This window comes from Pongo pygmaeus, chromosome 5, assembly GCF_028885625.2.
Source record: "Pongo pygmaeus isolate AG05252 chromosome 5, NHGRI_mPonPyg2-v2.0_pri, whole genome shotgun sequence".
NCBI classification, from domain to species: Eukaryota; Metazoa; Chordata; class Mammalia; order Primates; family Hominidae; genus Pongo; species Pongo pygmaeus.
The window spans coordinates 26,996,275-27,013,979 of NC_072378.2; the positions used below are offsets into that span (position 1 = coordinate 26,996,275).

Sequence of the window (17,705 nt, forward strand, 5' to 3'; positions counted from 1 at the left end):
ACCAGAAATTAATGTAAATAAAGAGGTTGGAACTTGTAAGGTAGGGGACACAACTTTGTGATTCCAGGTTCATTAATGTATGACTCCATTCTTCTTTTCAAGTATTTTAAGTCCTGAAGATATCCTTAAAGTGCATTTGGTAGGTGGGATTTTTCCCTTTTTACTTCTCAATTTCTATCACACTCTTCTGGAAGATATAACACAGTATATTGTAGATAAAGGAAAACTACATTTATTTCTTGAAGGATAAGCAAATAAAAAATCAAGAAAAGGTCGGGCGCGGTGGCCCACGCCTGTAATCCCAGTACTTTGGGAGGCCAAGGCAGGCAGATCATGAGGTCAGGAAATCAAGACCATCTGGCCAACATGGTGAAACCCTGTCTCTACTAAAAATACAAAAATTAGTCAGGCGTAGTGGAGGGTGCCTGTAATCCCAGCTACTTGGGTGGCTGAGGCAGGACAGTTGGTTGAACCTGGGAGGTGGAGGCTGCAGTGAGCTGAGATCGCGCCACTCCACTGCAGCCTGGGTGACAGAGTGAGACTCCATCTCAAAAAAAAAAAAAAAAAAAGAGAAGAAAAGAAAAGAAATACAGAGTGAGAGAGAGGATGAAAGGAAACCACTGCCTCAGAGTTTTCTCCGGTTATAGTTATTACCAGTCTCAAAGAATTCATGATTCATTCAGTGATGGAAGCATTTCAAGGCTGTAATTTGGGTGCCTGCTTTCACTAACTCAAGGACTTGAACACAAAATTCTCAGTTTAAAATGCAGATGTGGGAGGAGCCAAGATGGCCGAATAGGAACAGCTCGGATCTACAGCTCCCAGCGTGAGCAACGCAGAAGAAGGGTGGTTTCTGCATTTCCATCTGAGGTGCCGGGTTCATCTCACTAGGGAGTGCCAGACAGTGGGCGCAGGACAGTGGGTGCAGCGCACCGTGCACCAGCCGAAGCAGGGCGAGGCATTGCCTCACTCGGGAAGCACAAGGGGTCAGGGAGTTCCATTTCCTGGTCAAGGAAAGGGGTGACAGACGGCACCTGGAAAATCGAGCCACTCCCACCAGAATACTGTGCTTTTCCGAAGAGCTTAGGAAACGGCGCACCAGGAGATTATATCCCGCACCTGGTTCAGAGGGTCTTACGCCCACGGAGTCTCGCTGATTGCTAGCACTGCAGTCTGAGATCAAACTGCAAGGTGGCAGCGAGGCTGGGGGAGGGGCGCCTGCCATTGCCCAGGCTCGCTTAGGTAAACAAAGCAGCAGGGAAGCTCCTCGAATGGGTGGAGCCCACCACCGCTCAAGGAGGCCTGCCGGCCTCTGTAGGCTCCACCTCTGGGGGCAGGGCACAGACAAACAAAAAGACAGCAGTAACCTCTGCAGACTTAAATGTCCCTGTCTGACAGCTTTGAGGAGAGCAGTGGTTCTCCCAGCACGCAGCTGGAGATCTGAGAACAGGCAGACTGCCTCCTCAAGTGGGTCCCTGACCCCTGACCCCCGAGCAGCCTAACTGGGAGGCACCCCCCAGTAGGGGCAGACTGACACCTCACACAGCCGGGTACTCCTCTGAGACAAAACTTCCAGAGGAACGATCAGACAGCAGCATTCGCAGAGGACGAAAATCCGCAGTTCTGCAGACACCGCTGCTGATACCCAGGTAAACAGAGTCTGGAGTGGACCTCTAGCAAACCCCAACAGACCTGCAGCTGAGGGTCCTGTCTGTTAGAAGGAAAACCAACAAACAGAAAGGACATCCACACCAAAAACCCATCTGTACAACACCATCATCAAAGACCAAAAGTAGTTAAAACCACAAAGATGGGGGAAAAACAGAGCAGAAAAACTGGAAACTCTAAAAAGCAGAGTGCCTCTCCTCCTCCAAAGGAACGCAGTTCCTCACCAGCAACGGAACAAAGCTGGACGGAGAATAAGTTTGACGAGAGAAGAAGGCTTCAGACGATCAAACTACTCCGAGCTACAGGAGGAAATTCAAACCAAAGGCAAAGAAGTTGAAAACTTTGAAAAAACTTTAGACCAATGTATAACTAGAATAACCAATACAGAGAAGTGCTTAAAGGAGCTGATGGAGCTGAAAGCCAAGGCTCGAGAACTACGTGAAGAATGCAGAAGCCTCAGGAGCCGATGCGACCAACTGGAAGAAAGGGTATCAGTGATGGAAGATGAAATGAATGAAATGAAGCGAGAAGGGAAGTTCAGAGAAAAAAGAATAAAAAGAAACAAACAAAGCCTCCAAGAAATATGGGACTATGTGAAAAGACCAAATCTGCATCTGATTGGTGTACCTGAAAGTGACAGGGAGAATGGAACCAATTTGGAAAACACTCTGCAGGATATTATCCAGGAGAACTTCCCCAATCTAGCAAGGCAGGCCAACATTCAGATTCAGGAAATACAGAGAACACCACAAAGATACTCCTCAAGAAGAGCAACTCCAAGACACATAATTGTCAGATTCACCAAAGTTGAAATGAAGGAAAAAATGTTAAGGGCAGCCAGAGAGAAAGGTCGGGTTACCCACAAAGGGAAGCCCATCAGACTAACAGTGGATCTGTCAGCAGAAACCCTACAAGCCAGAAGACAGTGGGGGCCAATATTCAACATTCTTAAAGAAAAGAATTTTCAACCCAGAATTTCATATCCTGCCAAACTAAGCTTCATAAGTGAAGGAGAAATAAAATACTTTACAGACAAGCAAATGCTGAGAGATTTTGTCACCACCAGGCCTGCCCTAAAAGAGCTCCTGAAGGAAGCACTACACATGGAAAGGCACAACTGGTACCAGCTGCTGCAAAATCATGCCAAAATGTAAAGACCATCGAGACTAGGAAGAGACTGCATGAACTAATGCGCAAAATAACCAGCTAACATCATCATGACAGGATCAAATTCACACATAACAATATTAACTTTAAATGTAAATGGACTAAATGCTCCAGTTAAAAGACACAGACTGGCAAATTGGATAAAGAGTCAAGACCCATCAGTGTGCTATATTCAGGAAACCCATCTCACATGCAGAGACACACATAGGCTCAAAATAAAAGGATGGAGGAAGATCTACCAAGCAAATGGAAAACAAAAAAAGGCAGGGGTTGCAATCCTAGTCTCTGATAAAACAGACTTTAAACCAACAAAGATCAAAAGACACAAAGAAGGCCATTACATAATGGTAAAGGGATCAATTCAACAAGAAGAGCTAACTATCCTAAATATATATACACCCAATACAGGGGCACCCAGATTCATAAAGCAAGTCCTGAGTGACCTACACAGAGACTTAGACTCCCACACAATAATAATGTGAGACTTTAACACCCCACTGTCAACATTAGACAGATCAACGAGACAGAAAGTTAACAAGGATACCCAGGAATTGAACTCAGCTCTGCACCAAGCAGACCTAATAGACATCTACAGAACTCTCCACCCCAAATCAACAGAATATACACTTTTTTCAGCATCACACTACATCTATTCCAAAATCGACCACATAGTTGGAAGTAAAGCTCTCCTCAGCAAATGTAAAAGAACAGAAATTATAACAGACTGTCTCTCAGACCACAGTGCAATCAAACTAGAACTCAGGATTAAGAAACTCACTCAAAACCGCTCAACTACATGGAAACTGAACAACCTGCTCCTGAATGACTACTGGGTACATAACGAAATGAAGGCAGAAATAAAGATGTTCTTTGAAACCAACGAGAACAAAGACACAACGTACCAGAATCTCTGGGACACATTCAAAGCAGTGTGTATAGGGAAATTTATAGCACTAAATGCCCACAAGAGAAAGCAGGAAAGATCCAAAATTGACACCCTAACATCACAATTGAAAGAACTAGAAAAGCAAGAGCAAACACATTCAAAAGCTATTAGAAGGCAAGAAATAACTAAAATCAGAGCAGAACTGAAGGAAATAGAGACAAAAAAAAACCCTTCAAAAAATTAGTGAATCCAGGAGCTGGTTTTTTGAAAGGATCAACAAAATTGATAGACCGCTAGCAAGACTAATAAAGAAAAAAAGAGAGAAGAATCAAATAGATGCAATAAAAAACGATAAAGGGGATATCACCACCGATCCCACAGAAATACAAACTACCATCAGAGAATACTACAAACACCTCTACACAAATAAACTAGAAAATCTAGAAGAAATGGATAAATTCCTCGACACATACACCCTCCCAAGACTAAACCAGGAAGAAGTTGAATCTCTGAATAGACCAATAACAGGCTCTGAAATTGTGGCAATAATCAATAGCATACCAACCAAAAAGAGTCCAGGACCAGATGGATTCACAGCCGAATTCTACCAGAGGTACAAGGAGGAACTGGTACCATTCCTTCTGAAACTATTCCAATCAATAGAAAAAGAGGGAATCCTCCCTATTTCATTTTATGAGGCCAGCATCATCCTGATATCAAAGCCAGGCAGAGACACAACCAAAAAAGAGAATTTTAGAGCAATATCCTTGATGAACATTGATGCAAAAATCCTCAATAAAATACTGGCAAACCGAATCCAGCAGCACATCAAAAAGCTTATCCACCATGATGAAGTGGGCTTCATCCCTGGGATGCAAGGCTGGTTCAATATATGCAAATCAATAAATGTAATCCAGCATATAAACAGAACCAAAGACAAAAACCACATCATTATCTCAATAGATGCAGAAAAGGCCTTTGACAAAATTCAACAACCCTTCATGCTAAAAACTCTCAATAAATTAGGTATTGATGGGTCGTATCTCAAAATAATAAGAGCTATCTATGACAAACCCACAGCCAATATCATACTGAATGGGCAAAAACTGGAAGCATTCCCTTTGAAAACTGGCACAAGACAAGGATGCCCTCTCTCACCACTCCTATTCAACATAGTGTTGGAAGTTCTGGCCAGGGCAATTAGGCAGGAGAAGGAAATAAAGGGTATTCAATTAGGAAAAGAGAAAATCAAATTGTCCCTGTTTGCAGACGACATGATTGTATATCTAGAAAACCCCATTGTCTCAGCCCAAAATCTCCTTAAGCTGATAAGCAACTTCAGCAAAGTCTCAGGATACAAAATCAATGTACAAAAATCACAAGCATTCCTATACACCAATAACAGACAAACAGAGAGCCAAATCATGAGTGAACTCCCATTCACAATTGCTTCAAAGAGAATAAAACACTTAGGAATCCAACTTACAAGGGACGTGAAGGACCTCTTCAAGGAGAACTATAAACCACTGCTCAGTGAAATAAAAGAGGACACAAACAAATGGAAGAACATTTCATGCTCATAGGTAGGAAGAATCAATATCGTGAAAATGGCCATACTGCCCAAGGTAATTTATAGATTCAATGCCATCCCCATCAAGCTACCAATGACTTTCTTCACAGAATTGGAAAAAACTACTTGAAAGTTCATATGGAACCAAAAAAAGAGCCTGCATTGCCAAGACAATCCTAAGCCAAAAGAACAAAGCTGGAGGCATCATGCTACCTGACTTCAAACTATACTACAAGGCTACAGTAACCAAAACAGCATGGTACTGGTACCAAAACAGAGATATAGATCAATGGAACAGAACAGAGCCCTCAGAAATAACGCCGCATATGTACAACTATCTGATCTTTGACAAACCTGAGAAAAACAAGCAATGGGGAAAGGATTCCCTATTTAATAAATGGTGCAGTGAAAACTGGCTAGCCATATGTAGAAAGCTGAAACTGGATCCCTTCCTTACACCTTATACAAAAATTAATTCAAGATGGATTAAAGACTTTAACGTTAGACCTAAAACCATAAAAACCCTAGAAGAAAACCTAGGCATTACCATTCAGGACATAGGCATGGGCAAGGACTTCATGTCTAAAACACCAAAAGCAATGGCAACAAAAGCCAAAATTGACAAATGGGATCTAATTAAACTAAAGAGCTTCTGCACAGCAAAAGAAACTACCATCAGAGTGAACAGGCAACCTACAAAATGGGAGAAAATTTTTGCAACCTACTCATCTGACAAAGGGCTAATATCCAGAATCTACAATGAACTCAAACAAATTTACAAGAAAAAAACAAACAACCCCATCAAAAAGGGGGCAAAGGATATGAACAGACACTTCTCAAAAGAAGACATTTATGCAGCCAAAAGACACATGAAAAAATGCTAATCATCACTGGCCATCATAGAAATGCAAGTCAAAACCACAATGAGATACCATCTCACACCAGTTAGAATGGCAATCATTAAAAAGTCAGGAAACAACAGGTGCTGGAGAGGATGTGGAGAAATAGGAACACTTTTACACTGTTGATGGGACTGTAAACTAGTTCAACCATTGTGGAAGTCAGTGTGGCGATTCCTCAGGGATCTAGAACTAGAAATACCATTTGACCCAGCCATCCCATTACTGGGTATATACCCAAAGGGCTATAAATCATGCTGCTATAAAGACACATGCACACATATGTTTATTGGGGCACTATTCACAATAGCAAAGACTTGGAACCAACCCAAATGTCCAACCATGGTAGACTGGATTAAGAAAATGTGGCACATATACACCATGGAATACTATGCAGCCATAAAAAATGATGAGTTCATGTCCTTTGTAGGGACATGGATGAAACTGGAAATCATCATTCTCAGTAAACTATCACAAGGACAAAAAACCAAACACCGCATGTTCTCACTCATAGATGGGAATTGAACAATGAGAACACATGGACACAGGAAGGGGAACATCACACTCTGGGGACTGTTGTGGGGTGGGAGGAGGGGGGAGGGGGAGGGATAGCATTAGGAGATATACCTAATGCTAAATGGTGAGTTAATGGGTGCAGCACACCAGCATGGCACATGTATACATATGTAACTAACCTGCACATTGTGCACATGTACCCTAAAACTTAAAGTATAATAAAAAAAAAGATAACCACTCTAAAACAAATAAATAAAAATAAAATGCAGATGTACTCTTGACCAAGCTATGCAAACTGTAAAGTATCTTTCACCTAAAAGATAAGAGGATTTTGACCTGCTACCTGAGTCCTTTTATGTTCTTTTGAAGATGATTTTTGACATCCTCTGATCACACACAAAACATCATCCTTTAATATACATATTACCAATTTTATACTATTAAAATATACATTCCAGATTTGTTGAACAAAAGAGTTTTGGTGCATGTTGTTATGTGGATGAAATGCAAGATCTTGTTATGACCTTGTGATCCTTGAATAAGCTCAAAATTCAGTGGTCTGAAACCATGCCAAAGACCTTGGTGATCCCACCACCCTCCCTGAGTCTGTCATTCCCACTTCCATACCACTGTTGAGGCAAAGTTCAGAGGATCTCATAATTAGCAAAATAGCAGCTTTCATAAAAAGAACGTTCTTCAGCCCTATCCCAGTCACATATGGAGTGTAATAAAGTCCTGTCAATCCGGTGGCCAAAGTATAACTTGTCATTTTTTATATCATATTGATACATGTGTCAAAGAGCATGAATTTCTGACCTTGATTATCATATTTTCATGAAAATATTTCAAGACACGCACACATACACACACACACCCCTCAAAAATGAGAGATTTGAATTGGCAAAATATTATTGGAGGAGTCCAGAGAACTTACTTTGAAGCTGTGTCTGCCTATCAATCACACTGGTTAACTTAGATTTTAGTTTTATTTATAATGCCTCGGAAAAGCTGATGGAGATTTTGAGGAAGGGATAGGAAAGCAAATTCCACTTGTTGTCTTCTTGGTTTTTTAATTGTAGCACTGCCTTGGTTGTTCAGTGTGCTGTATCTGTTGGTGGTTTGGTGTCTTTATCTCTGAAATGGAATACAGAATAACAGCATTATCTGTTTTAAAGCTATTGTGAGAAGTAAAAAGGTAGGTGCCTTTAAAATAGTACATAGTAGATACTAAGTGTGAGAAAACAAAAGACTTGTTTCTTATAATTGTGTACTCAATTAGCAAACATTTGCTATGTTGCTTGACATTTTGGATAGGCTACACTGAAGAGAGAGTGTCCTAAAAGAATGATTTCCTTTAAAATCTGCCTCTTGTGGGCCAGGCGCAGTGGCTCACACCTGTAATCCCAGCACTTTGGGAGGCCAAGGCGGGTGGATCACCTGAGGTCGGGAGTTCAAGACCAGCCTGGCCAAGCATGGTGAAACCCCGTCTCTACTGTAAGTACAAAAACATTAGCCGGATGTGGTGGCAGATGCCTGTAATCCCAGCTACTCGGGAGGCTAAGGCAGGAGAATCGCTTGAACCTCGGAGGTGGAGGTTGCAATGAGCCCAGATCGCACCAGTGCACTCCAGCCTGGGCAAAAAGAGTGAGACTCTGTCTCAAAAAAACAAAAAAAAACTGCCTCTTGTACACTGCAATTACATATGCTTTAATTCTGTGTTACCAATCACTTTGTTATTTATGTTAATAATGATTCCATTTTCTAGCACTTCATTAGCTCATGAAAACTTCATGACAGGCACACAACTGTTGGTGATCCAGCTGGAAGAATCAACACAGTTATGTGAGCCACATTCCTGCCAAGTGTGTATTTTACTTTACTTTTGTCTTTCATATTGTCATCATCATCATCATCACCCCACCACCATGACCATCATCACCATCATCTCATCACAATCATCATCATGACCATCTTTATCAATATAATTTCTCTATTGAGTGACATTGTTCAACTTCCAGCTGTCAGTCAATTGGTTGGAGGCCTGTGGCCAGACTTACAATAAAGATCCTGGACTGGCCCGTTTCCTTAATCCTCTCTCACCTGAATAAAAATTCAGGTGAATAGAAATGTCACCTGAAGAGAAACCTTATGAAAACTTCAGCAAGTAGAGAACCTCCCAAACTATAAAGATTTGGGGGGCAGTTTACACTGCTTGACTAAAAACATGGGCTTCTAAGAGGAGATTTTTTAAAGTGTCATATCTTTGAGGGATTCAGTATTTGGTTTTAGTGGAATATAGAGATTTCAGAGTCATAAAACAGACACAGTAATAATGATTTGGGATGCAACTCTGTTTCAGGAGATCTTATACTGATATAAATGTCTATTTTTAATTAAACTTTGTATTGCATCTGTTTAAGATGTATAAAATAATTTTTGATATACATAGTGAAATGGTTACTATAGTCAAGCAAATTAACATATTCATTATCTCACAGTTATCCTTTGTGTGTGTGTATGTTAAAATTATCCAAAATCCACTCTTAGCGAATTTCCAGCATATACTACAATATTATCACTATTGTCCTCATGTTGCACATTAGATCTGTATACTTATTCGTATCAGATATCTACAGCTTTGTACCCTTTGGCCTATATCTCTTCATTTCCTCCTCTACTCTTCCACTCCGGATAATTATCTCTCTACTCTGTTTCTGTGTATTTGAGATTTTTGTTTGTTTTTGTTTTTTAGATTGCATATATAAGTAAGATCATGTAGTATTTTGTTTTCTATGCCTGGCTTATTTAGCTTAGCATAATGTCCTCCAGTTTCATCCATGTTGTTGCAAATGGCAGTACCTCCTTTTTTAAGGCTGGATAGTATTTCATTATATATATTCATATCACATTATACCACATTTTATATATATATATATATATACAGACGCACACACTATAATATATATTATAATTTTTTAAATTTTTTTTTTTGAGACGGAATCTTACTCTGTTGCCCAGGCTGGAGTGCAGTGGTGCGATCTTGGCTCACTGTGACCTCTGCCCCTGGGGTTCAAGCAATTCTCCTGCCTCAGCCTACTGAGTAGCTGGATTTACAGGCATGTGCTACCATGCCCAGCTAATTTTTGTGAGAGACGGAGTTTTTAGTAGAGACAGGGTTTTGCCATATTGGCCAGGATAGTCTTGAATTCCTGACCTCAAGTGATCTGCCCACCTCGGCCTTCCAAAGTGCTGGGATTACAGGCTTGAGCCACCGCACCCAGACGTATAAAACATATATTATATATACACATTATTATGCACACGCTTCTGTGTGCGCGCACACACACACACATCCGACAATTTCTTTCTCCATTCATCTATTGAGGAACATGGAAATGCAGATACCTCTACCAGGTGCTGATTTTATTTTCTTTGGGTATATATCCAACAGAGAAATTGCTGGGTAATTTGATATATGTATATATGTGTGTGGGTTTATGTGTATGTGTGTATATGTATATAGAAATTTGGTGAATGAATCTTGTCATTTGTTGGGAAATTTTATATCCATTGTTCTAAGTTGTCTTCTGTAACTATATCTTTAAGCCACATTTTCTATTTTCCAAGAAATTTGAGTTTATGAATATATTCATATTTGCTAATGTAACTAAGCATGTTATTATGCATGATCTACATGGCCTAGACAAGGACAATAAACATCTCTGTAAAATGACTGGAATATAAGTCCTACCTGGGTCCCCTGATGTGTGTAATGATGCTGAGGTTTAGTAATCTTTAAATAATGACCTTTCTCTGGAGTCTGAGTTCCCACTGGTATAAAAGTGAATGAACTATTTATTATCCTTAGAAAAGTTGGATTTGGGAAGGGAAATGTATATTATACTACGAAAATGAAGAGAGAACGAGGGTTTGGGGTTGAGAGTGTGGGTCTATATATAAAGTATGTGATCCCATTACCATTGTGTTGAGTTCAGAAATTAGTAAACTAATCTATTCAGTTGATTTCAAGATGAAGAGAAGTGCTCTAAGTTGTGTGTCAAAGAACAGGTTCTCTGGGAAATTGTTGAGTTCAGGATGAAAAATTATTTTCCACACTGAAATATTTAACCTTTGATTTAACATCTCAATATAGTCCTATGTCCCAGCTCCATCTATACATGAACATGAGATGCTATTTCTTGAGGAGAAAAACATATTTTCATGGAAGTGGAATGTTGAGTCTGAACCATAATCACTTCTAAGTTTTAGGGCAGTTAGGAATGATTACTACCCCTAGGTGTGTGTTTCAGAGGAATTAGTCAAATTTTTTTAGGTTTTCATAGTACAAAGAAAGCAGTTGGATTGCAATAAGAATCTCACTATTCTAACATTAGTAAGGTGGGCAGGAGTTAGAGGAATGCCTAGTAGCCTCATAGTTATTTTGATCCACTCAGTAAATCCATGTCAAAATTCAAATTAAGTACTAGTTTAAATCTACTCTCCCTTTCAGAAAATATTGATTTCTCTTCACACATATTCAAGATAATCCTTATTTTGATTTGTCCTTGCAAGAGAGTTTCATTTTCAGTAAATAAATAAACAGGTACTCTATAATAATTATTGGATAATTGAAAGAATGAACTGAATGAGAACTATCTTTTAAATTTTTGAAGGTATCAAATTCGGGACAGCAAAATGAAATTGAAAATATGTATTAATTCAAAACATCTTAACATGAATGTAAAATGTGGCTTAGATGTATCAGCTAATGATCTGTTGTAAAAACTTTCTTTGCATTTAACCAAAAGTTTTTGTAACTTTCTTAAATTTGTATGTAGGAAGAAGTTAGTAAACTAACCAAATACATCTTGGTACCCCTGAAAAGTTGACGTTAAGAAATCTCTTATAAGTAGAATTTTGCTGAGATTAGGAATATTCTTTCTGAAAAACTTTTGGTAGCGAAAATATTCCTTGTTAGAGCAAATCATCTAGAAGTCCCTCAGTAACAGTAATATCCAACTTTCAAAAAGGGTAGAAGTGAGATAAGGAAACTTGAAAACTCAAATTTTTCTAAAATATTTTAATTGAAAGCTAAAAATGGAAAAAATGAGTTAAATTACTTAGAGTAGTATAGCAAAGCAGAATAAAGGAGAAATCTTTCTACAGGTTACAAGTTTTACCATAGTATGGTAATTTAAGCTACCAGCAGACCATCCACAGAAATAGCCTTTCCAACCCTTTCATTTATGTAAATGATTGATGGAGTGATAAATATTATTTGATAACAAATTCTTTGAAGAATAAAAATAAATAATTTGGGAATAAATCCTACAGTCAACATAAGCTAAAATTATCTGTAAGTGGCTCGTTGGTCTAGGGGTATGATTCTCGCTTCGGGTGCGAGAGGTCCCGGGTTCAAATCCCGGACGAGCCCACTTCATTTTCGCCCAATAAGCTTTAAGGATTTTTAAAGTATTTCCCCAAATAGTCATACCCAAAAATATGTACCTTCATCACATTAACAGTAGAATTGTCTAAGCAGGCGAGTACTGAATCCCGGACCTCTTGTAAGGGCAGACACCTGAATGCTGATGCGGCTGCAGCGGCGCTCTCCCACCTCTGTCCGCCTCTTCTCAAACCCCGAAAGGAAGGCCGTGGGCAGCTCGTACGCGCGTGCGTGTGCGTGTTTAACCGAGTGCTGGAGGGGAAACGTGAGGTGCAGTCAACCGGTTATCTTCCTCTTACAGGAAGGAGGATTTTAATTTCCACTTTTAACTCCAGCTTCGGTGATCACTCTCTGACTCCTAGTGTTTACTACTCCCGCCACACTGGAAAGTAAAAGTCTCCCCAAGTGCTGCTGGTGCCGCTGCTCCCACTGCAGTCTACTGTTAGGGTGTCACACTCCTGCCTCTCCTGCTTTCCCCGGTCAGAGTTCATTCCTTTATTTCTTCAACGGATGCATAGCCAATGAGTATGACATGTCACCCTTCAGTGCTGAAAGCTATGGAGGCAGTGATGGAAAAACATGGTTTTATTTCTACAGAACTTAATATTACAAGTAATTAATTATTTACCATGATGACGCGTTTTGAGAAAGTATGGAATTCTCATGGAAGTATATAGCACCAGGGCTGACTATTGACTCTTGGGAATATTGCTAGCCCAGGTTCGTCTAACCGGAGAGAGAGACCACGAGGAGCAGTCATTAAGGCTGGAATTTCAAAGTTTTTCTCATCCCATGCTCTGGAAATTTGCGGGTACTTTGTTGAAAACGCTCAGGAGAATTGATTAACACTGGAATTCGAAACAGGGAAAAAATGGAGAGGAAGATATCAATCCAGTTATTTTGCTCACGCTGTCTAAATTAAAATATTTCCTCAGAATAACTGTTTTGTTTGCTTTCGTGGCCAAGACTGAAAGTGGACACCCACTCCTCGACCCCAATTTCGTTCTAGCTTCATGTACCTCACAGAGGCTCAACTTGCTCTGCTCATCTTGGTATTCTGAAAGTGTGGATCTTTTTACCTTTCCTTTTTCTGACCAATTTTAAGGGCCATTGAGCATGAAGATGCAGATCCTTATTCATAGGCAGGGTGTAATATATTGTCTCTTTTTATAAATAAAATATAAGTGTATAATTTATTTGTAAATTAATGTGTATTATTTGTAATTTAATTTTATAACTTGGAATAGTGTTACTTATTAAGTTTGAAATTCAAAAGGAACTTCCTCTGACCTCTGTTCATTAAGAATTTTCTCTGAATGCAGAAAGCCAGTTTGATGTCATCTAGGCAGAAGAGATTGAATGACCCTTCTCTACAAGGAATTTTACTATCCTAAGAGGGATAAGTTGGACATTTTGACATGTAAGACTCTGATAGTAAATGACACAGGCAGGCCATTCTAAAATGGTTCCCAGAGTCAATAAATTGGACTCATGGTCTTAGTTTCCAGTTATTTTTAGGGCTTAATTATAATTATGGACCAGCAATCAAAGATCACTAGGCATCATTAGACCCTGAAGTTGGTGTCTAATCTGAGAAACAGGGATTTTTTAAAAGCTTTTTTTAGAAAGGGAGAGAAAGAATGCTGTACAAAAGGATAACTCTATAGAAGTCTCTTGAAATTAAAATTATGAGAGTAGAAAGAAAAAACTTAATAGAACAATTGACATAAAACCTGAAGGGTATCTCCAAAATGTGGAGTAAAAATATAAAGGGAAACTCCAGCAATTGTGATTCTTGATATATACTCAAATGAGTTGAAAAACCATGTCCACACAAAAACCTGCACATCAATGTTTATAGCAGCTTTATTTGGATTTGTTAAAACATAAACAACCAAGATGTACTTCAATAGATGAATGGATATATTTAATGCAAACTGTGGCACAATGGATGCACTATTAATTCATGATAAAAAGAAAAGAGCTATCAAGACAGGAAAAGACATGGAGGAATCTTAAAAGCATACTGCTAAGTGAAAGAAGCCAGTCTGAAAGGGCCACATACTGTATATATGATTCCAACTATATAACATAGTGAAAAAGGTAAAAATACGTAAACAGCAAAAAAGAGCAGTCATTGCTAAGAGGGAGGGAGGGAGGGAAGGATAAAGAGGTGAAGCACAGGGAATGTTTAGAGTGGCGATACTATTATACATGATACAGTAATGATGGACACATGTCATTATACATTTATCAAAGAGGAAAGAGTTACAACATAACCCATAAGAGTTACAACAATAGTGAACCTAAAGTAAACTACAAATTTTAGTTAATATTAATGTATCAATATTAGTTCATCAGTTGTAACAAATGGACCACAATCGTATAAGATTTAATAATAAGGGAAACTATAGGAAGGCGAGGAGATATATGGGAACTCTTTGTACTTTCTCTTCAATTTTTCTGTAAATAAAAAAACTGCCTAAAAATGTCTATTAATTTTTTAAAAGTAAAAAGAATGTAACCAGGAAACAGCAGTAAAAACAAAACAAAAGGTAGAGGAAACATACTGGAGATTTAAAATCCAAGCAAAGGAAGGGAAGGAAGGAAGGCAGGAAGGAAGGGAGGGAGGGAGAAGAGGGAGAGAAAGAGAGAGAAAGAAAGAAAAAAGAACAAAAGAAAAGAAAAGAAAATTAGCTGAGTGTGGTGGCACACGCTTGTAGTCCCAGCTACTTGGGAGGCTGAGGCAGAGAATCACTTGAACCCAGGAGGTGGAGGTTGCAGTGAGATGAGATTGCTCCACTCCACTCCAGCCTGCGCAAGAGAAAAAGACTCTGTCTCAAAAAAAAAAAAGGACAGAGAACACAGAAATCAGAAAACTAGCAACAACAAAAAACAAGCTAATATCCCTAACCGAAATACATGATTTAACGATGTAATAGAGTTCCCAAAACAAGGAATGGAAACAGAAACACACTAAAGCATATCTTTCAGACATTGCAGAACATTGAGGACAAGGAAATTATCCTGAAATAGATAAATAAAAGCTAACTGCAAATGTAGACTCCGTAATTAGAATGACTTTGTACTTCTCAAAATGAATACTGGAAGCTAGAAGAGAATAGAGAACTCTCTCAAAATCCTGAAATAAATTTCAAAAACCTGAAAAATATTTCCCAGACAAACATTCAATCAAGTTGCTGGAGAAGTATTAAAAAGTCTCATCTACAATAAACTCTTTCTCAGGAAGCTGCTTTACAATATACTCCACCAAAATGCGAAGGTATATTTAGATAGAAAATACATGAGAAATTGGGCACACAGCACCAGTGGCAGGGAAATAAAATGTATAGTACAATGGTGAAAGAAGACATCAGGATTGAAAACCCAATATCAAGTTTAGAAATCACTCAGTTTATTGTTTTGGTAAGGCTTTTATGGTTATTTGTGATTTTTTTTCTAAAAATAATGTTCAGGAAACAAAATAGGAAAGATAGGTAAATAATATTGCCAAACATAATTATATATAGGGTGATTACTCATTCAATAAAAATTCTGATATAACTATATCTGAAGGAAAAATTGATAAGAAGAATGTCTGTGGAGGTGTTTACAGTGAGGAAGAGAAGTGAATCTTCTATTTGTATAAGAAATCAATGGAAAATACTAAGCTTAAAATTAATATGTAGCATATGTATTAGAGTACAATTTTGTCTCTGTAACAAAGACCCAAAAGAACCATAGCTTAAAAGAAGCATTACTGATCTGTCCTGTGACTGTCTGAGGATGTAATCAATGCCAGGGTGATGCTTTGGCTTCATGGTGTTGGTTCCAGTCTTCTATGTCATGGCTCTCTCCTTCCTACAGTGTGCTGGGTCCAATCACTATTTCATGAAGCCTTCATTCTCAAAAGCAGATACATGAGGAAGAGATAAATAGAGGTTATTTCCTTCTCTTATGGACATAACCTGGAAGCTTTACATACATTTTCTCTCTTATGCCTTTACTTAGAAATTGGTCACGTGATGACGCTGACTGTCAAGGGAAGTCACTGTAATCTTTTCATGGGTGGCTATGAGCTCAGCTAATTTTCCATTTCTTGGAAAAAACAAAAATAATGATTGGACAACTAGCCATCTTTGCCATAGCATGATATTTGGAGACATGCAGGTAAAAACAACACAAAATGCCAAATGGCTGAAAATGTTTGCCTCTACTAAAAGGAATAAGATAGGAGAGACCACTGCTTCGCACACACATATTTTTTGAAGTAATTGAGCTTTTAAAACATGTATGGTTAACTTTGATTAAAAATTTTGTTAATAATAAAAAAAAAGCTTTAAACTAAGAACCAAAGTATGGATAAATAATTCAGCCAGGCTAAAGTGAGAAAGGGAAAGAGCATTCCATGAGGGAAAATCACTTGTTAGAAGAGGAAAACTAGATCCGTCTTCAGGCAAAAACCCAAATGGGACTGAGCATGGAAAACAACGGGTAAGGAAGTGGGTTGAGTTGAGGTTGAAGATTTCAGGCAGGTCAATGCAGCAAACACTACAATATAAGGGCTCTTCCTTATATTGTAAGAAAAAGAAAAGGATGATTCTTTGTGAAGTCACAGAAACAAGCAAAGGTGGTATTCACTCAAGATGTTAGTGCAATCGAACGTAAAATATCCTGACGCTGAGAGTGTGAAAATACAGCAGGAGTCCATTCCTGCAGGATTTCCCCTATGTTCCCTGTTGTTTAGCCTGTGATTGATTTGCGTGGGCTTCTGAAGAGACACCGACTCCGGTGTGAACGGTTTTGGGAACCTCCGTCTCCTGCTGGCTCCCAGGTGCGCTGTCCGACGCAGCGAGACGCGGTGAGCCGACAGAAGGGCTGACCAGGCTCACCTAACTCCCCAGGTCGAAGGCAAACCCCGTGCGTCCCGTCGGCCCGGTCACGCCCGCAGCCTGCTCGGGCGCCTCCTGCCTCGGGACCAGGAAACGGAAGAAAGGGAGAGACCGGCCCGGCAACTACGTTTCTGTCGTGTCTCGAACATTTGTGTGAGTCCCACGAAAGCTAAGCCCGTTTATTCCCCCTCGAAGCGTTTCCACTCAGTTCTTCATCATTCACGTGAAAACGAGCCATCTCCACGTCTCCCAAAAGTCTTGTAAGGCCGCCTTTGGGTTCCTATTACAAACTCTGAAATAAAATACTCGGGAAACGTGGGGTACCAAGACGAGGTGGCCGAGTGGTTAAGGCGATGGACTGCTAATCCATTGTGCTCTGCACGCGTGGGTTCGAATCCCATCCTCGTCGGGTGAGGTCTTTTAATACGAATAGGAGGAAACAATACCCAAGTCAAGCCAACTTCCCTTTCAACTCTCCTGGAATTCAGGCCCCTGGCCTCAGAGAGGAAAAAGGAGGTCTCGTAATTCTGTACCATCAGTATTACGATGATGTTGCTGGGTTTTTTAACTTTATGGTTGATTGGGTATTGATTGTCAATATTGTGCGCGTGATCAGTTTAATGAATATTCTTCTGGTGGGCTTCCTACCTGATGACTGCAA

General features: G+C 39.4%; 2 non-coding genes across 2 annotated transcripts; both read left to right on the forward strand.

Annotated features, from left to right (window-relative positions):
- The first annotated feature begins 12,068 nt into the window (after positions 1 to 12,068).
- On the forward strand, positions 12,069 to 12,140 carry TRNAP-CGG (transfer RNA proline (anticodon CGG)). The gene has a single exon. It is a non-coding gene; the product is annotated as a tRNA-Pro (tRNA).
- A 5,231-nt stretch (positions 12,141 to 17,371) lies between these two features.
- TRNAS-GCU (transfer RNA serine (anticodon GCU)) lies at positions 17,372 to 17,453 on the forward strand. Its single transcript has one exon. It is a non-coding gene; the product is annotated as a tRNA-Ser (tRNA).
- Positions 17,454 to 17,705: the final 252 nt, after the last annotated feature.